At 40.2% G+C, this 22,710-nt stretch overlaps 1 protein-coding gene across 1 annotated transcript in view; it reads left to right on the top strand.

Annotated features, from left to right (window-relative positions):
- MAP3K9 (mitogen-activated protein kinase kinase kinase 9) overlaps positions 1-22,710 on the top strand; it is a 1,255,777-nt gene that overhangs the window by 820,429 nt on the left and 412,638 nt on the right. The gene's annotated exons all lie outside the window — the stretch shown is intronic.

The raw sequence follows: 22,710 nt of genomic DNA, 5'->3' as shown, positions 1-22,710 counted from the left end.
AGGTAAGAGTAATGAAAACCAATTGCATGAGACTTTCATTTAGAAATTCTGTTTTCTTATTAATTGTCCTTTTTTCTTTACTTCATAGGTAATGGGAAATGGGGGACTGGAAGTCCTGAAAATTTGTGTCATAGTTTCATAGTATAGTACTAGGCTGTCTGCCCTGGGGCATTTGTAAGCCTAGCCATAGTGATGTGGCATTTGCCACCCCATGAAATGGTACAAAAATGTACAGAATAAATTTAGAATACTGTGTCCAGTAGTGACACAATGAAGGTCCCCTTATATAATAGAATTAGTTTACTGTGCCCCTGTCTAGCAGTGACACAGATGTGACTCCTGGGGTAAACTTACGATCTCCCATCCACTCATCAAGATTTCTCTTGAAGAGAGTCAGTGAGGGGCTCTGCCTAATATGAACTGGGATCTTGTTCCAAAGCATGGGAAGCCTCTGGGTTATGAATCTATTCCTCCAGCATGTCCTATTCATACTTGTGCCGAGGTTTAAGTCTTTAGCTCTCGTGGTCCTGATGGACTTGGATTTTTTGAGGTGGAGCATGTCCATCAGATCCTGATTGGACATGGCCTTGTACGTCAGGCAGAGATCACCTCTGAGCAGGCAGTATGATACTGAATAGAGCTGAAGTTTCTTTAGTCTGGCAGAATACGACATATGTTGGAGACCCTTGATCCTCTTGGTGAGGTGCTTTTGTGGTCTCTCCAGCTGTTGCAAGTGCCGGGTGAGGTACATACCAAATGAGGCATTGTACTCAATCATGGGTCTGATGAGGGAGGAATATAGGGGTACAATGACATCCTTGGATCTGGATGTGAATCCCTTCATGATGAGGTGTGCAAGGTAGAATGTTTTTCTAACCACTTTGGCAATGTGGGTATCAAATGAGAGGTCGCTTTCGACTTGGGTCCCTAGGTCTCTGATTATTTTTTCAGTACTCAGTGGGTTGCTGTCTATGTGATAATTTGTGGGTACTTTGTTTTTCCCAAAGGGGATGACTATACATTTTTTGGCATTTAGTTTAAGGCCGTGACTCCGGCACCAGTTGTCCGTTTCTGTGAGGCCTTTTTGTAGGATGTGTGCGTTTGCTGGTGTATCGACTATGGCACCTAGTTTGCAGTCATCTGCGAACTTTTCCAGCCACAGCCCTCCCATGTTTGCTTTAACATCTGAGAAGTAAATGCCGAACAAGAGGGGTCCCAGGACAGATCCCTGTGGGACACCACTTGTGACTGGCTTGGAGTCTGACATTGCTGCAGCGATTTTAACTTTATGGGTTCTGTCCTTTAGCCAGTTTTCAACCCATCTAGTGACATAAGGGTTTGCATTTAAGCTGTTGAGCTTATCTATGATGCCTGAGTGGAGTATTGTGTCGAAGGCCTTAGCCAAGTCCAGGTATGCTGTATGGACTGCTTTGCCCTCGCCAATGGCTCTAGTGACTGTTTCAAAAGTCAACCAGGTTTAAAAGGCAGGATCTGCCCTTTACAAAGCCGAACTGGGTGGGGTCAAGTGTCTGTAGGTCCCCTATGTCTCTGTTTATGAGTTCCATAATGATTCTTTCCATAGCTTTGCAGACCAGGCTGGTTAAGCTTATGGGGCGGTAGTTTCCAGGGTCTGTAGAGGCACCCCCCCCCCTTGTGGAATGGGACCACTGTTGCTGTATGCCAGTGTTCAGGTACATATCCCGAAGTAAGGCTAAGGTTAAATAGCATTTTATGTGTGGGTTTAGCTCCTCTTGGAGTTCACGTAACACGCAACCCGGGATACCGTCAGGTCCCATTGATGCATTTTTTGCTTTGTTTAGGGCGGTTCTCACTTGGACATCTGAGATGACAGGGAGATTACATTCAGCTGGGATAAGTATTTCTTCTTTTGGGGGTGAAGGAGGGGAGAAATTTGCACTGAACATGTCAGCCAGAATGTTGGCAATATCTGTGGGTTCAGTGTATTTTTTATTGTTGTGAACCAACTCTGAGCATATCTGAGGGTTTCTGCCCAGGTTTCTAACATAGCTGAAGAAGGCTTTTTGGTTATCTTTAGTGTCCTTAGCGATTTTTCTCTCAAAGTTGGCCTTGGATGTTTTTGAGAGAACGTAGTTTTCTGCTAATGTTGATCAGAGATGTCTTCCCTTCATGGGATTTTGCTCTGACGTGCAGTAGCTTCCTTCTTTTGTTATACAATTTGTTTATGGCTGAGGTCCACCAGACAGGACGCTTACCTTTGGTGGAGAGGGACTTGGATTTGTTTGGGATTGCATGATCCATGCATTCTTGGAGATGTCCATAGAAAGCATTTGTGAATGATTCGGCATTGTGGGATGTGGTATCCACTGGCACAGTGGGCTTAAAGGATACCATTCAGTCTTAAGAAGAGTGAAGTCTGCTTTTGAGAGTTTTTCACTGTGGTCTTTTGTGCTGGGGGTGGAGGTGGGATATGTATATCCAGGGTGATTAGTTTGTGGTCAGATCTTACTATTGAGGGGTATACTTCTGTTGTGGAGCATTTTGTCCCCATGTTTGTGATGATCAGGTCTAGTATATTATCTCCCCTAGTGGGAGAGGTGACTAATTGTTCCAGTGCATTTGAATTTATGAATTCCAGGAACCTTTGGGCTAGGGTATTAGGGCTAGAATAATGTACCCAATCTATGTTTGGGTAGTTGAAGTCTCCCATTATGATGGTATTTTGTGATACATTCATATCCTCCAATGTCTTCAGGAAGGCTGAGTGGAGTTCTTGAGATTGGGAGGGTGGTCTGTAACATGCTACCAGTTGTATAGCAGTTTTGCCTATGGTTAGTTGCACCTGTATGGTCTCTGATGCTTCATGTGTTGCTACTAACCTGGAGGTGTGGGTGTCCTTGATGAATATGGACACTCCACCTCCCTTTGTGGTACGGCCCGGGTTTTGGGGCCGAAAAGCATGATACGAGGTATAGCCTGGTAACGCTGGGGTGCTCTCAGGAGCCTTGAACCAGGTTTCAGTTACTGCACAGACGTCAATGTTCTCCATGCTGAGGAGTGCATCAAGTGCCTGCATCTTGAGATTTAGACTTCTGGCATTGAGCAGCATTACCCTTAATTTTTTTCCATTATTGTTTTCTAAGGAGGTGGGTTTGTCTTTTGAGCCTTGCCTAAAAAAGGCACTATGGGGGTGGCAAGAGCCTTAGCCAATATCTGGAATCCCAGTGGTGACAGGTGTAAGCCATCCCTTGTGAAGCAGCGTGGCTTGTCCAACATGTCATCCCAGGCAGACAGACATTGGATCCCCCTTAGAATGACACCAGTACTTGAGCCAATTGTTAAAGCTGATCATCTTGTCTTTGTATTGTGGTATCATTCTTGGTGAGGGCAAGATGCTGCTCAGGGTCAGGGTCATACCAGCCTGGGCTACATAATCGGAGAGCTCCTCTATGTCTCTTTTCATGTAGTCCAGGGAGGTACGTCTCAGGTCATTCACACCAGCATGGATAATGACGGAGTCATATTTGTACTTGCTTTGGAGTGACTTGAGTGCGTGTGTTATGTGGTGGATCCTAGCTCCCGATAGACAGCTCACAGTCACCTTCTCCTTGTTCAGCCTGGTCAGCGGGACATCAGTGTGTCTGACTATAGAGTCACCTATTACTAGTGTATCAGACAAGGTGTTTGGCCTTAAGGGCTGTGATTAGTTGACACACTGATTTATTGAAATATGTGTTGCATGTGTTTGTTTTGAGGTGGTGGATTTTTGGGTGTCTGCTTTGGGAGCCTCTGTTGTTTTGGTAAGTTTTTTTATTAGAGCCTCCGAGTATGTCTTTGTGTTTTTATGTGTTTGGTTTGCAGTTGTGGTAGGTCTATGTGAGACTGGGATTTTTGTGTGTGTGGTTGCCATCTCCTCCTGTCTGGTCATGCCAGCCCTGAGTTGAGAGAGTTCAGCCTCCAGTTTGGCTATATAGTTCCATCTCTCACATGTATTTGTGTTTGTTGGGAGGAGGAGAGGGTTGTCTGTGTACATAAGACAATTGTAGCATTGTCTCAAGATATCCAGATTGACCAGCTGAACTGGAGACGACGCCAGTAATCTACCACTCGACATGCTAGAACTGTATAAGGGAGTGCTGTACCTTTAAGGGAAGTGGATATTCACAGGGGTGGTAAGTAGATGTAGTGCTTTACTTAGTACGAGAGTGCTTACTTAGTAGAGAAGTATTGAGAACAAGTGCTAGGCTTATAATATAGAAAGTAGTCTGGTTATACTAAGAGTAGAGCTTCCTTAAGGGAAAATTTGAAGAGCAGACTTGGCGGAGCCAGAAAAAGTTTAACCGGCACTGCGCTATGCACACAACCGCGCAAAGCCGTGCAAACGTGGATTTTAAACAGTGAACTACAAAAGAGCTAGAAATGGTCCAAAACAACCAATTACTACAGCTTCTTGTACTGAGGTCACTTCCTACAGGGACAGATAGGCTGCTCAAGGCTCCCCACTCCCACTGGTGAGCAAAGAAACTTCCTTCTATCCAAGTAAGGTAATGGACAACACAGGAACTACACCACAGCCCAGAATACAGCAATGCCTGTAAACTGGTCTAAACTAGTCGAGGAAGGCAGGAAAACAAGGATTATTTTTTTGTTTTTTTGGTAGAAACACACAGAAAATGCAGGAACAGTGATAAATTAGTTACACAGGTTAGCACACTTTAGTGGGCAGCCTCCACAGTTAAATTAAACAAACAAACAACAAACTTTCGATCAAATTTGACTAAAATGTAACTTTAAGTGCAGATTTTAAAATAATGCAGCACTGGAATCTGAAATGAAAAAGGATGCTAGTGTTGGGTCCAAACTGATTTGATGAACCATTGAATTTTCCTTATGTGAAGTCTGAACAAAGGAATCATGAGAATAATAGAGGCCACAAAACCTATGATTCTGAGGTATTCCTGGCAGATGCCAAGGTTTGGTTGGAAAATGTTAGAAACTGTTCCTTGTAGCATTTTAGATTTTTCTGAGAAAGAAATGCCATCATTAAGGATTTATTCAGTAGACATACCAGAAACATTATGCTCTGAGAAAGAATGAGAAAAGATTTCTCTGTTCACCTGAAAACCCAAGATGAGAAAAAGTTTTTACCCACGCCAGAGATTCTTGACATTTTATTTTTATTTTACATTTGTTGACGGGCTGGTCCAACTGGATATATGTCCAATTTCAGTGGAGGCCCGGGGAGAAAAGCTCCACATACAGAAGAATATTTACAAAGACATTGGTACATTACAAAGTTTTATCAATCATTACATTTCGTTGGATTTCGCTTATTAATAAGGAAAAAAAAATCCTAGCGCGTAATAGCTATGGATATTCATACAAAATATGTACAATGACACTATTAAACTGTAAGGTCACACAAAAAGTCACACAAAAATCCTAGTGCATAACAGCTATGGATATTAAAACAAAATATCTACAGTGACACTATTAAACTGTAAAGTCGCACACACATTATTGTCAATAGGAAAGAAACAAGCTTATACAGGTAAGAAGATTAGTGCCTAGGGACAGGTTAAGTAGTTAGTCTGGGCTAACACACTGGCCTAACCAGTGTGATTTAAGGTAGGGTTTTAGTTTGCTTTTAAATAGGTTAGCTGAGGATAGGGAGGTTAGGTGAATAGGTAGGGTGTTCCAGGTTTTACCCACTGTATTAGAGAACAATGAGTCCCCTGCCGAATTGTTGGTTTTAGCTATTTATACTAGTAGTTTGTTAGATGAGTGTATGTTTTGAGAATATTATAGGGGGTGATAAGGTTAGTGAGTATTGGTGTATTTGTAGGTTGATACAGGATCTTATGGGCTACTATTAGTTGGTTCAGTAGTATTAGATTTGACAATTCTAACCAGCCTAGTTGATTAAGATTGTTACAATGATGGGTTCTATAGGTTGACCTAGTTGCAAACCTGGCAGTATTGTTGTAGGAGGTAGTCAGCTTTTTCAGAGTTCTTTTACATAGTTTGGTATAGATAGGAGAGGCATATAGTAGGGTTAAGATTAGGTGGATACAGGCAATAGTGGTCCTGGCTAGTGGAGTCAGAAAGGGTTTGATTCTATAGAGGGAACCTAATTTTTTGTTTGCTGTTTTTATAATGTTATTAATATGAGGCTCAAAGGTGAGGTTATTATCAATTAGTACCCCAAGTAGTTTAGTGGGTAGGATCAGGAGATATGATCGTGCCATTTCTAGATGTTACAGTAAAGTTAAGTGGGGTGGCCCTACGGGTGGGGGTGAATAGTAGCATTTTTGTTTTTTTTTTGGTTCAAGATGAGACATCTGTGTAAAAGCCAATTTTCTACTATGGTAAAGGTGTATTGAGTTAGGGACTGAAGTTCTGATGAGGAGATGGCTGAACATGTAAATGTGGAATCGTCTGCATATTGGATACTGGTAGCGTGTGGTATTACAGAATAAAGGTCATTAGTAAAGCTAGAGAAGAGGAGAAGACCCAATATGGAGCCTTGAGGGACACCAAGGGCAACTGGGAGGTGGGAAGACAAGTTATTTTCCCATAGTACAGCCTGTTATTTAAGTAGGATTGGAACCACTGTATAGCAAGTGCATCCAATGACAGGTTTTTAAGTATGTTTATGAGGAGGTGGTGGTTAACCATGTCAAAGGCTTTTGACAGATCAATAAAGAGGGCTGAGGATCGTTATTTCGATTTCTATTGATGCAGTTGGTAAAGGATAAGAGAGCAGAGTGATAGTGCTATGAAATGTTCTGAAGCCATGTTGGCAGGTGGGCTAGTAAGTTGTTTTCTAGAAGGTGTCTTCAAAGTTGCTTATGAATGCATTTCTCCATTATTTTTGCCAATGGGGATAATATGGCTATGGGCCTATAGTTAGATAACTCTTTGGAATTACCACCTTTATGCAGGGGGATAATATGTGAAACTTTCCAGATTGATGGGATGGTTCCTTCAGAAATAGCTATATTAAGGAGGATGGATATGGGGTAGGCTATGGCTTTTGCAGATTTTGGCAGGCATTCTGCAGGTAGAAGATCTGCAGAGAGGGTGTTGGGTTTAAGTTTCTGAATAAGGGTACAGACAATGGATGTGGGAACAGGTTAAACATGAAATAGAGGGGGGCTGTTGGAGATAGCAGTGGTAGAGGATATGGTGCCAGGGGATAGCTGATTAACAAGGGATTGAATGGTCTCAGTGAAAAAAGTGTTAAAAGAGTTGGCTATTTGGTTGGGATTGTTGTAATCAGAGCCTGAGGGAGTAGGTGTGCCTGAGCAACTTGGGTGTAAGAGGTTATTGATGCCGGACCAGAATTTTTGAGGATTATTTTGGTGGGTATGTTGAAGCTGATAGTAATAGTTTCTTTTATCTGACAATATGGCTTTTTTTGTTTCGTTTCTTAGCTGTCTGAACTTTGTATTCTGTAGGGCTTTTTGTTGCATGCCAGCTGGCCCAGAGTTTATTTCTTTGGAGAATTTTTTGTTTGGTAGTTTTGGAGAGCCGTGGGGCTGGTTTAGTCCTAGTTTAATTGTACATGTTGGGGCATGGCAATCTAGAGTGGCTAAGAATTTTGAATTAAAGTATTTGACTGCATCATCTAATGGGAGGTGTTTCAAGGGTGACCAGTCACAAGCTTTAAGTTCTTTTTGGAAGCTATCGGGGTTACAATTTTTTTTAGTCCTTATTGTCTTATAAATGGTTGGGTTTGAAATATCAGTCTTATATGTAATTAAAAAGGTGAGTGAGTGGTCAGTTATATCTTCAGAGAGGGTACCTGTTTTGTAAGTTTGTTGATGACTATTAGTGAGAATCAAGTCTAGGGTGCTTTCCTTGTTATTAAGTGTATTGGTTCTGGTAGGGGAGGTGATGGTTTGAGTAAAACCATATAGATTAATATGAGTAGAAGGCTGTTCAGATGAACAGGACTTCCAGTTTATATTAAAGTCACAGAGTACTATGGTTTCTTGTGGGTAGTTGGTCGAGAGCCAACTGAGGATAGCTTCTAACGTGCTAGTATTATTGCCTGGGGGAAGGTAGATACAGATGATATATGTGGTTTTTCATTTGTTGAGCTGAATCTTGGAAATAAGAATTTCTGCATTATTAGTTAGTGGAGGTTTTTGTAATCCAGATTTGTATAGTATAGCTACTCCTCCACCCTTCTTAGCATTACAGTCAAGTCTCCGGATATTATAGCCAGGGGGAATAACTACATTGTCTTGTATTGATGGCTTGAGCCATGTTTCAGTGAGACAAAGGATGTCAAATGAATGTACATCCATAAGGGCATGTAGATGAGCAACGTTATTATTTATGCTCCAAATATTGAGATAAGCTATCAGGAGAGAGTTGGGGGGCCTGGTAAGCAAGTCTGTGTTAGTAGGAGTTGGTGTGTAAGGCTTTGTGGTTGTGCTAGAGTTTAGGCCAGGGTTTAGGTGTATATCACCATCTATAAGGGAGTGGACCTGTATTGTCAGGGTGAGTTGTAAAAGTTTACATATTAGGTTCTAGGATTTCCTGGCTCTTGCGCTATAATAAGTGATGTGGTTGAGTCGATGAAACTTGGCTGATGAATGCTTTGGTGGACAGGATGTGTTATTATGGCTATGAGGGAGTATAAGTGTTGGTGTAGAGGTTTGCTTAATGGGGTTGTGAAATCCTAGATAGTTAAGGTGCTCATAGAAAGTAAGCAAGTAAGGTATCGTTAGAATAGTTAAGAGTGAGAATAAGAGTAAGGGTTTGTGGTATATTAGGGTAATTGAGGGTGGCATTGTAGAATAAATTATGTTTATGTTAATATACAGGGATAAATACAGATATTTTATTAAGGTGATAGAAGAGTTGTGTTTATGTTAATTTACTGGGATAGATGACTGCAGTGGTGGTGCTGCGGTAGCTTTGTCGCCTCACAGTAAGACGTTGTCCTCTTCGATTCTTAGCTAGTGCGTTTTCCGTGTGGAGACATGCGTGAATGGGCATACCTTCATTGAAGGTTGTGCGTCAGTGCTGGCCACACGGCATGTAAAAATCTACTGCCAATCATTAGCGGACCGTAGTTCTGCTGTGGTGACCCCTAACCAAGAAAAGCCGAAAGACACAACAACAACAACTGGGATAGGTGCAGATAGTTTAGTAAGTTTATGATTAGTGGGAAGTGGGTATTAGCACTTTAAAGGGCTGGAGCTTGTGATTGCTGGTAATGATGAGGATGTGTGGTTAGGATGTATAAATCTAGAAGCACTGGGGCGGGTGAGATTTGGGGGCAGGGTAGGGGAGCAGAGTGAGCCCACAGGGGAACGGAGCGGGTAGAGCCACAGAAGGAATGAACCCTAGGAGAACTATCAGTAGAGCTGATTGCTAAGGTAAGTTTAGATGGGGAAAGGTAGGAGATAAGAGCCTTGACAGTGGGAAGGTAGGCAGAGTGGTTAAATGATGTAGAGTATAAAATAATAGAAGGCTAGAGTGGGACTACAACTTAAACAAGATCTAGCAAACTGGATGCCTGAGAGTTGTATTTAGAGACAGTAGTATAGATCTAGGAAAATGTGTCCGCGGTGGTGCAGCGGTAGCATTGTTGCCTCACAACAAGAGGTTCTCCCGTTTGATTCTCGGCTTGGGTTGGGAGAGCCTTCTGTGTGGAGTCTGCATGTCCTCCCCGCGGTCGAGTGGGCGTTCGAAAGACATGCGTTGAATGGGCGTGTCTTTGTTGAAGGTTGGGCGTCGGGCTGGCAACTCAACACAATAAAAACCAACTGCCAATCATTAGCGGACTGGAGTTCCGCTGTGGCGGCCCCTAACTGGGAAAAGCCGAAAGACAAACAACAACAACAAAGTATAGATCTAGGAAAATGTTGCCATCTGGTGGACAAAGGCTGTATAGCAGTAGTAGCGTCTAATGGGAGAGAGAATGGGAGGTGGCAGGTCTAGAATGAGAGTAGGGGAGGATGTCAGTTATTTACAGAGGGTACAAGAGGGAAAGGTAGGCTAATTATAGAAACAGAAAGGTTTTGGCTGCTGACTGTCCTGGCTCGAGAGTGTAAATTAAAACCTAGAGTATTACACAATTTTATGTCTACAGACAGTAGTTTTAAAGCACATACTTTCTTTTATTTGGTTTATTTTCCTTGACAGACTGTTGCTCAGGGAGAGGATAGGTTCCGTTCCCTAGTTTAGGGAGGAGATGGCAGTTTTATGTGGAATAAAGTTGCTGTTCAGCAGACAGGGCAATTCCTCAACATTAATACTGTACAATCAGGCTGGGCAGCTGGTTACATAAAGGGAGAGAGAAACGGAGTGGTGAGGTATGCAGAGAGTTAAACACAAAGTTAAACACACTAAGTATAAATAACAAGCAAGCTAATGAGCATACTAGCATACTAGTTCTAGCACTACAGGGGTCTATGTCAGCATTTTGAAACTGTAATGGGTCGAATCACTAAATGTTGAACTGAAATGATCGACCTATTACATTTTCGAATGCAGATAAAAAAATAAAAAAAAAACAACCAAAAAAAACCTAAAGGGTGTAGGCAAGGGGGCAAGCACCCCTGCGCCCCCCGCTACTTAAATATACCAACTCCGAGACCGCACTACATTGAGGTAAACGAAAATCTCCCCTTACAGAGATTTCCGTTTACCCGTTCGATGTTCTGCCCTTTCGGCATTCTCGATGCGACAATATCAAATTCGATATTGTCAGCATTCGAGATGCTGATAGGGACCCCAGTACAGCCAGATAAAATTGGACTCTGTTCTACATATACCAGATATTAATTACAAAGTGTAAGGCACGATAGGTACAGTTCAAAAGGTAGCAAGATATTCAGAAGCATCTGAGAATTACACAAAGCTACATTAATACCAGTGAAAAATGGAGCAACACAGTTTGCATATAACAGTAAATATGGTGTGGAACAAGGTACACAGAATGCAATTAAAATCAGTTTAGATGCAGTAATATACATTGGCACTAGTCAAACATGGCGTATTCCATCTAAAAATAACAATTACAGCATTTGTAGTGTCCATAAAATAAAACTAGTCAGATAGGACCTAAATAAATTAGCTTACGTTATATTCACACATCCACTAGTCATATAGGACCCATATAAATCAGCTAAGATTAAATTCAAACCTCCACATATGTGGATCTAAGTAAGCTAGAACGCTATATTAATATAGCGTTGTAGGGGTATATAAGGATAGTACAGCTTGCTTAGACTGTTTTCCACCAGTTCCTCCCTAACATACACTGTATTCTGACAGAGATGGGGTTAGACATCTTGTGAAAGAATCTATAAATATAAGGCAGCTGTCTAAACATGGAAAATGTGATAGCCCTGCAGCCTGCAATGGGCTGTTACTGTAGCCAGGCACTTTGTAAAGACTTTTGGAGCTGTTGATAAACCAAAGGGAATTGCAGAAAACTTAAAATTGTAAACCAGACACAGAAAAAATGTAAAAAGCATCTGATGTCTTTCAGAACTAGAATGTCGTGGTAAGTACTTTTTAAATTCCGAGTTTATAGAAAACTAAAAGTTGGACTGAGAGGTAAGAGACACTCCAGAGAGAGCATTTTAAACTTTGGATTTTGATAATGAAGGTTTAGAAAAGAAATGTCTAGGACAGGTCTCCAAGTTCCTTCCTTCTTTACCACCAAAAAGATTCTTGCATAATATCCTTTCCCTGTGTGACCTGGGGAACAGGTTCGGTAACTCCCTGAGACAGAATCTAATCTAGGATAGGAGAGAACTGGAAGTTTGATTGGATGGATGAAGAGGAATCATTTGAAGGCAAGAATGCAATCTCTCTGCTAGTAAACCAATAACCAGTAAATCCAAAACCGGTAAAAAAACAAAACAAAAGGAAGCTCCAAAACTGGATGGAAACACTTCACAAACTATTTTATTCACAATCAACAGCAGTTAAGCACTTTCATCTTCACTTGAAAGACTTCATCAGAGCTGCCACAGTAAAACAATACAACTGTTAAATAAATTCAAATGCATCATGTGATGTAAACAGCCAATAGGCAACCTATACAGTACATTAATAAAGTATTCACCACCACTTAAAAAACTGAACATTAGTCACAAAAAATAATTACACTTGTGTAAAATTAGTTGAATACAAGTTTTTTTAATCTCTCTGCTAGTTGTACCCTTTTTTAATGATTCTCAGAACCCAAGAGTCTGAAGTTATCTGGTACTGTAAAGGATGTGAAGAACTAGACTTTAGGAAAACTTTACAGGACTGCCAGGTTGGGGTGGGGAACACATGAATGGCATATAGCCATTCTGTTGTCTTATATTGTCCTTTGTTTTGTGAGGACTCTTCTTTCTTGTTTGGACCTCCCTGCCATTGCTTTTCTGTTTCCTGAAAAAGGAACCTGAACTGGAAGAAACATTTCTGTTGTATTTTGGCATGGAAATCTGAAAATCCTGGCTAGCCTTCTGAAGTAACTTTCCCCTTTCATCAAACATTTTAAGGACCTTAACAGAGGAAGGGCCCAAAAACCTCCTCTGTAACCCAGTGGGCACTGCAGGTGTTGTAAGAAACAGCATTAGCAGTGTCATAAGCACATTTTAGAGAATGTTTGGTGACACAGAGAATACTAATAGATTCAGAGATGTGTTAGTTTCTGAAGAATGGAGGTCAGCAATTAAACTTTCTCATATTGTCAAAGGAAGCCAGCAGAAACTTAAACACATGAGCCTGAGAATTCACTGTTCTTAAGGTTGAGAAAGTTTAAAATGACTTCCAAAACTTATCAGTCTTTTTCCAGCTTGAAAGAGGGAATGGGGCTAGCTGCTGTAAGGAGTTTGGCTGAAGCTGATTTTGACAGAAAAATAACTGCAGGATCTGACCTGGGATCAGAAAAAAGAAATTTGTATGACTGGGATTCTTTATATAATTTATCAAACTTTCTAAGGGTGGAAACATGAGAGGAGCAGTTGCAGATTGAGGAAAATCCACATGTAATAAATCATAATTTTTTTGCTTGGATTCTGGTATCTCTTTTTCTTCCCATTGAAACAAAAGTATTTGTTCTGGCAGCAGTATAAGTAAAAGACAACATTTCAGGAGTAGTGTGTGAAAAATAACTTTCATCAGAATCAGTTTCCATTCTGTGGAGTGGGAACCTGAGAAACACAGTCTGTCTCAATCCTGTTCCTCAGACTCTGAATCAGAATCTTAGTGAGAGGAAAATCTTTTCCCTTTTAAGTAAAGAGAAGATTCAGCATGTAAAGACTTAAGGGCTTTATGTAGATGTTTTTGGGTCTATATTACATCACCAAAGTTTTATAACTTCAAATACCATATGATTGACACCATATGGTCGAAGTTATAAAACTTTGAATATGTATAAAAAAATATTTAAAAAAAAAGTTTCCTGACTCTGTAAAGCAGGGGGGCAAGCCCCCTGCACCCCCACTTCCCCCCACTCTTTAAATACACCAACTCCCAAGATCGCACTACAGTGCAGTAAAGGGGAATCTTCCCCGTACTGCACTGTAGTGCGATCTTGGAGCTGATATATTTAAAGAGCGGGGGAGGAGGTATGGGGGGTGCAGGGAGGCTTGGCCTTCTGCTTACAACCCTTAGTTTTGTGTTTCCTCGTTTCATTTTTTTATATATATTCGAAGTTTTATAACTTTGACTATATGGTGTCAATCATATGATGTTCAAAGTTATCAAACTTCGATTATATAATATAGACTCGATGTTTATCACAGCCCAAACAATTCTTATCTGTTTTAGGAGAAGATAAATGCCTACCCTTATATTTCTCTTTTCTGAGAGACCCCACCATAATAAAAACAGCTAGAAGGATGGTCCCCTCTCGGGGAATTAAACTCCCCATTTTGGTTTACCAAAGGAATATTACTCGGTCACTTTCCCAATGTCAGCAAGAGTGGTTCTCCCTTCCCAGCAAGGACAGCTGAACACCTACAGTGAAAGTATCTGCTAGTCATTTGTGGCTTCCCAAGCAGTGGAAGTATCTGCTAGTCATTAGTGGCTTCCCAAGCAGTAGCACCAGAGGGAACAAGAGAATATGATGAGCTGTCTGAGGAACAATGGAGAGCCACAAAGGAGTCTCCCATCAGTGGCTAAGGCAAAGAGGAAGCTGAAGTCAAGGCAGTAGCCTTCTGGATAAATTTTCTCTTCTTGTTGCTCAAGAAGAGAACAAACAAATTACTGGGATCCAGGTCCAAGTCCTTGCTGCAAAAGGTATCTAACAGGTGGTTACCGGAGCTTTGTAGAGACTGTCTTCCATCCTGACAAAAAAGCTAAGGTCTTAGCTGACATTCTTTAGTGACAACCACCAAACATAATAGCCTTAATCTCAAACTACACTTTTTGATAGAAAAGTAACACTTTTCCCCACAAAAAATTATAAATAATAAGAGAATCCCCATATAAACCCAGGACCATCTGCTTACCAAAAAAGGTGAAAAGCGAGTAGCAGATCTTAGGAGTGTCAGTGAAATAATCTGGAAAAATAGGTTTTGAGGTAAACATATTTATTGACAACACCCAAACCACAAAAACTAGCATCTAACCACAGGTTATGACAAAAAGTAAAATGTTTTCTTGCAAAAATTAAATATTTGGAAGGCATTTCCTACAGGGAACAGTGACCAGAAAAATGTAAGACTTGAGGTAAAATTTTTAGTGACAACCACTAAAAACACCAGTTCTAGCCTGTAGTCATTATATTTGACTGAAAAGAGCAACTTTTTTTCCATAACAATGATGAAGTCAAAGGCAGTTCCCCTCTGCCTAGCATTTTTGAAGCAGTAGCCAAATGCTGATCATCCAAAGCCCACAGGAGGCAATCACTTTGACAGCAAAAAAGTTGTGAAGTTTTGACACCTAGTCACTAATGTCATACTGCTCTACTTGAGCTGCACAGTGGCTGGGGTGTGTGGATGATACTCTAAAAACTTTGGAAGCCATCTATCTTGTCTGATCATTTGCAGGATGCACGTTTAGCTTTGGCTACTGCACCAGTGATATAATGATTCATGTCTAATATAAACATCTTTTTTGTAAGAATGTGATCCCTTCACTGTTTTTATGCACCTCGCTTTGTCTTTTGGGTAGAAGTTATCATAGAAATGCAGCAGACACTTGTGAGTCTGGCCAACAAATTAACAGATTAGTAAACAAATGAAATTCCTGTTCTGGAAGTACCCACAGCTGCATGTTGCAGTTTGATCTGTGGGATTAAAGAACATCCATGGAAAGGTTTCAGTAGTTCAGAACTGGTTTAAAATGAGTGGGAAGCATACACTGATCACAACCATGTAAAATACAACCACACTAGCTGAGATTTATAAAACAATTCATTTTGAAAGTATTTATTTGACAAATTCAGTAAAGTTGTAACTTCAGATCCAGAAAACCCACCATTAGAGCAACACATTTCGTATGTAAACACGATTATTGCACTCTTTCTGCTTCCTGTGTGGTAACCAAGGTGGGTAGAACCAACAGAGTGATGCAGCTGTTGTCACGGTTGCTTCGCAGTACTTAATATCCCTGTTAAGTTTTTTGTTTAGGTACCTTCTGTGGCAGGTTGCATGTTCTGCCCATGTTCTTGTGTATTTTTTTACCAGGGTCCGCAATTTCCATTTGCCTGGCAGGTGGACTTGCAGTGTGTAGTTTATCCTACAGGTGTGTGTGTTTGTGCTCCTCGAGATGGACTGGTGGCTTGTACAAAGTAGTTACATCTACCACTGATCCTGAGCTGGATAAGGGGTATAGAAATTGTTTGTGTGTATGTGTAGGGGTCCAAGTCAACTTACTGAAAAGCAGTATACTAAAAGTCATAATACTGAATGTACAATATGTTAAAATGAACCTTACAAAACTGTATTTTACTTGTTTGAATATTTTTTTTCTCAATTTTTTTTAATAAAATCAGTCTCCTAAAATTCCCTATTAGGTTTTTAGTCTCAGTTGGAGGACTTGAGTTTTGTTCTGGATGACTTATCTGTGCCTTTTTTGAGTTTATTTATGTATCTGTTTGTTTGTTTATTTATTTATGTGTTTATCCAGGTAATGCATTGATCAGTTCTAATCAATTTCAGGCTCACCCTTGGTGGAATACAGAACATTTCACAAACAGAAAAGGCAGAAGTGTAAATGGTAATATAGTAGTTCAGATTAGTTACAAAAAATGTATACATACATCATAGCAAACTAGCAGAGTATGAAGTATTATATTTACATTAGTTTGTAAAGTGGGTCAATCTTCAGTAATTTTCTGAGAGGAGAAGATAAGTGGAAAGGAGATGGGAATATGATGTTAGGCGATTTTTCCTGTGTTGAAGCAGGAGCATTTGGCTTGGATGAAGAGGAGTGCTTTGAGTTGCATTCTGAATTTAGTGTATGTTAATTTAGTGTATGTTAATTTCCTTTAGGTCATTACTGCGGTGGTGGTGCTGCGGTAGCGTTGTTGCCTCACAGTAAGACGTTGTCCTTTTTGATTCTCAGCTAGAGCGTCTTCTGTGTGGAGACATGCGTGAATGGGCGTACGTTCATTGAAGGTTGTGCATCAGAGCTGGCAACTCGGCACGTAAAAATCTACTGCCAATCATTAGCGGACCGGAGTTCCGCTGTGGCGACCCCTAACTGGGAAAAGCCAAAAGACACAACAACAATAATTTCCTTTAGGTCATTGAGAAGAGCTTACAAAGACTAGGTGCCCAAGAGGGGAATGCATATGCAGTGCTATGGAGTTTGGCTCTAGGGGTAATGAGGTGGTGTGGTTTGTGAGTAGTGTCTCAGGTTGTGTGATAATGTTTTTCATGCAGCTTACCTGCAAGGAATGTAAATACTTGGAACTGCATTAGTTTGTAAAATTGGTATTGTAACAGGTTAGATTTTTGCTTTATGGGTAGTCATTTGGCTTTTTCTTAAAGTAATATAGTGGTGCTGACAGAAGCTGAATTTGTAATCATTTTGCAGATGCTAATGGAGTTGCTCTAGAGTATGGTGGTATTTTTCTTGATGGCAGATGTGAAAATAGGTAGTTCATATTCCAGGTGAGAGAGGGGAAATCGTTTGGTCTGTGCTGTGGCACTTAGGAGTTTCGTTTTGTGTGCTCATTTAGTAGTCCTGATGTTGAAATATTACATTGTTATACATATCAACCTCTTAGAGCAAGAAATCTGGACAGGTTTTAAAAATCTCCTCTTATAAATTAAAAAATGCTATAATAATATGATTTGTCTTCGCATGCAGTGTCTGAAATTCAAATATATGTCATTATTTAGTGACTTCAATCCTAATTGGTTTGCCAGAAAACCACAGATTTTATGAGGAACAGACCAAGCATGTAAATATGACGGAAAAATCTAGACAGGTGAGTGTTATGTTCTGTGTACACAGTAATTTTACCTTTTGCTTTGCAAGACTTTGAAATTAGATTTAACCAGTAAATTAAAGTAAACTTGGCAAGAAGTAACATTTAAAGGAAGAGGTTTTGTGAAAACAGTCTAGTTTCTCCCAGAACCTGAGAACAAGTGTTAGTTTTATTCATTTACTGATATATGCATGGTTGTAATACATTTGTAAGATACAGCTGTCCATGGAAACCTCTGAGACTGGTACAGCAATCAGTACTAGAGAATAACACAGACATCAGTATGGTAAGACTTAGCTTTGCAAGTGTCCTAGTTGTAATGATTACAGTCAGCAGTATTAAGCTATAATTTTCTTTCATGTATATAAGCTCACAGGAACACAGCAACTTTACTTTATAAACAGAAAGAAAAAACACAGTAAGGTCTACATTTATAGGTTTGTAGGTTGCTGCTAGTCAATTGAGTAGGAAAATCATTTGTAACTAAGCTAGTGGAATCTCCACTACTTGCTACCCTTGTTCTTAAGGGGTTATGGGGAGATACCAGTGATGTACTTGTGGTTACCCATCCAGTCGTCCAGGTTCCGTTTGAAGAAGCTGAGGGATCTGCTTTGTTTAATGTGATGGGGGAGTCAGTTGCAGAGGAGTGTTATTCTTTGAGTGAGTTATTTACCACAAGTGCAGGTTTCGTTTATGGTACAGGAAAGGTTAGTCTTTAGTACAGGTATTGCTGGTTTTGCAAATAATGAAAGAGGTTGATGAAGATGGTATCTTTTAGACCTTGTAGGCTATGCATAAATCAAATGTAAGAAGCCTGTATGAGACAAAGCAGAGAGCTAGAACTCTAAAGCATTATGCAGAGGCAATGGAACTTAGGCCTTTGATTGTCTTTTTGAGAAGGCATTGTGATCTTTTGATTCAGTCTTATGCATAGATAACCTCTTAGCAGTCTGTAAGAGACTGAGTATATGGATAAAGGTTTGAGGCAGTCCACATAGGACATGTTGTTTAGGTCTTGTATTCTTTTTGTGAGGAACCTCTGTGGATGCCCCATTTGTTGCATATGTCTGGTCAGATAGATACCAAAGGGGGCATTGTACTCAATGGTTGGTCTGATAAGACTTGAGTGCAGCAGAGCGATATCATACTTGGACTTAGATACCATACCCTTGTTTATAAGTTGCACAATGTAAAATGATTTCCTTACTATCGTAAACACATTTTGGTCAAAGGCTAAGTTACTGTCTACAGGTGTTCTTAAATAATGACCACCGGGTCTGCTCAAAAAAAAGGGGGTGGGTGCATTATCAGTGTGATAGTTTCCAGAGGTAGCCATCTTCTCAAAGGATACTATTATGTATTTGTTAGCATTGAATTTTAGACCTTGGCTCTGGCAGCAGTTATTAGTCAGTGTCAGGCCTTCTTAGGGGGTATTGGTGCCATTGGGGGATTCTATAACTGCACTTAAGTTTGCAGACTTGGTCAATCAGAGTCCCTTGACACTGGCTTTGACATCAGAGTATTAAATGCCAAAAAGGAGCAGCTTCATCACCAAGCCTTAAGGGTCTCATCTAGTGACTGGCCTTTTTTTGTGGAGGTAGACTCCACTACCCTAACTTCATCTGTCATATCGGTGAGCCAGCTCGCTATCCTGTGGCTGACAGGGGTTTATGCATAATTTTATGAATTTGTCTGCATTGCTCGAGTTTTGTATTATGTCAAATACTTTGGCCAGGTCAAGATAGGCAATATGCACTGTTTTACCCTCATCTGTTGCTTTATTTACCCTTGGTATCACTTGCCTGGGGTAAGCAGAGTGGGGAGTTGCTACTGGGGAAGAATCTCCTGTGTTGATTTATGCCTCCTTCTCTTGCAGTTCTGGGGTGCTGATTGGTACCTCCTTCTCTTGGGGTGCTCCTTGTTTCAGTGTCTGGTTGGTTTCAAGTCCCTGTGCCAAGAAAATCAGTAGTCCCTATGCTCTGTTAGAATGAATAACTGTACTTAGTTCAATTCTAATTGGAAGGTTTTTTTTTTATTGGCAGATGAGGGCTACTTCCCTCAGTTACTCCTAGAGGTAGTGAGGCTGCTTACCATCCTGACCAGGGCTTGGCTGTTTCATTTTTATTCCTTTAGTGACCTTCTCAAAAATAACCACCAGATTGAGTTGGCATGACCTGCCCTTGACAGAACCATACTGGGTAGTATCCAGTGTCCGAAGGTATTCTGTGTCATTGTTAATCATCTCCATGATAATTCTTTCCAGTGCTTTGCATATGAGACTTGTCAGACTTGTGGGTTTGTAGTTACCTGGGCGTGTAGATGACCCACCCTTGTGCAGAGTGGTGACAATTGCAGTCCTTCATTTGCTTGGCATAAAGCCAGTCTGAAAGATGTGGTTAAGTGGCGATTCTAGTGGTCCTGATAGGTCATGTTTCTTACTATTAAGGAGGCATCCTTGAATATTACCGGGGCCCATTGACACAGAGTTCTTGGCCTTGGAAAATATATTCTGGACCTTTTCCCTAGTGCCTGGTGGGGAGTTATGGTTGAGGGTATTTCCTGAGTGTTGTGTGGAGGGGAGTAAAATTGAAGCTAAATTTGTTGGCCAGTAGATATTCTATATATTTTGGCTCTCAGTATAGGTGGCTCCATTTACAGTTAGTTCATCACATTGTTGTCTATTGTCTTTGAGGTTGTGGACATAGCTGAAGAATGCCTTGTGACTGTTCTTGACATGGGAAGCTATTTTTACCTCAAATCTGACTTTGATACACTTTATTTACCCCCTGAGTTGGTTATTTAGTTTGATGAGGGAGGTTTTACCTTGCTGTGTATCACACTTTGTACTTTTTCCATGATTTTCTTCCTTTTATTTTGCAACCTGCTGATGTAGGAATTCCATCAGGGTGGCTTGATTTTTCAGTTTATCCTGGACTTATTCCAGGTAGTACAGCTGTCTCTATGCAGTCTTCAACATGACTCTCTAATTTCATACCTAAAATGTGGAATACATTGCCACCTGTATAACATCCAATTCCTCCTTAATACAGTTTAAAAAATCTCTAAAAATTCACCTAATTCTTGGCTCTGTTCCTGTGCCAGTCCCAGCTAGCTTTCACCCTCAGTACTCTACTATATGAGGTCTGAATGAGCATGCATATAGAAATCTGTATTTGACTCCCTGGCACCGAATGTTTCGGAATAATTTCTTAATCATATGTATTCCGTGGATTTATCTAGGTTTGAATTTCTGTCACATGACATCTCAGAACTGTTTCATAACTGTATGTACTCTGCTGATTGATCTGTATGTACGTATTTTTGTTCTCTAATGTTTGATGCATCTGTGTAGTCTATATGTAACTTAATCAAATTGTATTTCCATTCATTCATATGTGATTTATATTAATTTATATTATATTATGTGATTGATATTGATTTCTCCCCGGGCCTCCGCATAAAAGGATTTTTGTCCAGTTGGACTTTCTTGGTTAAGAAATGTAAAATAAAAATAAATAAATAAATATAATTGTAGAGAGTTTCCGAGAAGAAATCCACATAAGCAGCTCAGTTCTCATGGTTTGGGGTTAGAGGCTTGAAATGTTGCCAGGATGATACTTAATAGTATGAAGGTTGCTTTAAAATAATTCCTAAAGGGTCCAAGGTTAGCTGGGGTCATAGGTTACATTTTTATTTCAAAGGTTCCTTAGAGTTTTGCTATAGAACAGTTTTGGAAGTATATAGTTCACTTCATAGGTAGGTACTAGGCTATCGGCCCAAGGGCCTAAGTAAGCCTAGCCAACAAGGTTCCCTGGCTTACGCCACCCAAGAAAGTTAAGTTCCTGTGCCCCTGTTGAGCAGAGCCACAGTAGTGATCCCCGAGGTGTATTTCCTATTTCCCATCCACTCATCAAGATTTTTCTTGAAGAGTGCTAATGAGGAACTTTGCTTGACATAGATGGGGTAGCTTGTTCCAGAGTATAGGAAGTCTCTGGGATAGGAATCTATCCCTCCAGGGGATAGAGTGGGGTAAGACAAGCAGAACTCATTTCCATTTGTAGAGAAACTTACTTGAAACAAAGGTATTCATCTCTTCCCATGTGGGGACTTCATGTTCCACTATCACTTTATTTACATAACTGACTGCAGAGTCGTACAAAACCTTTGAAGTCAGTTCCCCGCTCATGGAAATTAACTTCTGGCCACTATCTTCTGGCCAGGTGCAGTTCAGCAGCAGATTGTTTGTAATTTGCCATATGGCTGACCTGCTGTATACGTGTCAGTGTATTGTTGACAGGCATTTCTTCATAGCAAAATTAATGTGTCTGCCTACGTTTAACATGCATGCTTCTTCTAACGTGCTATAACTCATGGAGGGAAGCTCTGAGAAAGACCTTGTTTGTGTGCTGGTAAGAAAAATTTAAGACTGGTTAGCTAATGTAAGTGACTATAGATGCCATAAAACTAACATCTGTGCTTAGTGTCGAGCGAAAACTGTGCCAAGGGGGCTAGGTAGGACTTCCATCATATGTACAGCAGTATCAATTTTTTGTTTTCAGTCCTTGAGTATTTGTCCAGTTTTTATGATCATTGGTGCTCTGAGTATGCTGGTCCCTATTCATGTGTGTGTGCATCATGGTTATGAATCTGTATTGTTTTGTCTTTAGCATCTTACAGTGTGTTGGAATTTATAGTTATGGAACGTCAGATGAACTTATTATGGAGCATCAGGATGTGTGACGAAGAATCTGATATCTTTCATCAAATTGTTTAATACCAAACTGTGAATACCAAAATGTAAAATTCCCAGAGTATCACACATTGACTGTTTGCTAGCAAGAATTGGTACACTCTACAGTGTGTTATAGGGGCTTCTCTCAGTGTATATCTGTTCATTGTTAAATTACACCCTTTGAGGATTTTGAAATACTGAATGAAGGGAAACTTGTATTACATTTCACCTGGTCAAGAAGTCGTAATATTTTTTTCTAACGTCAGGTTTTACATTTTCCTTGTTTATTTACAGGTAAGGGTTAAGTGGAAGCATACAGCAGTATGCAAACATTCGTTCTAGTTATTCCTTTGCTACTCTGTTCATCAGTATTGGCTTTTAATATTTAGTTATTTTTATGATATGTAAAATGTTAACTACAGTATACATAAGATTAATGTATAAAACTAATGTAGCATTTGACTGCCACTGAATAATTATGATTTTTATGACCTTTCAATATATTTCCTTGTAGCATATTACTAAATCTGTTTTATACAGATCAACTCCGACACGATATATACTTTTCATTTAATTGTACTGAGAAGAACTG

The sequence above is a fragment of the Protopterus annectens genome, chromosome 6.part0 (genome assembly GCF_019279795.1).
Source record: "Protopterus annectens isolate FY-2018-M chromosome 6.part0, PAN1.0, whole genome shotgun sequence".
Classification (NCBI taxonomy): Eukaryota; Metazoa; Chordata; order Ceratodontiformes; family Protopteridae; genus Protopterus; species Protopterus annectens.
Note: the sequence above shows the minus strand (reverse complement) of the source record. Positions and strands in the feature narration are given on the sequence as shown.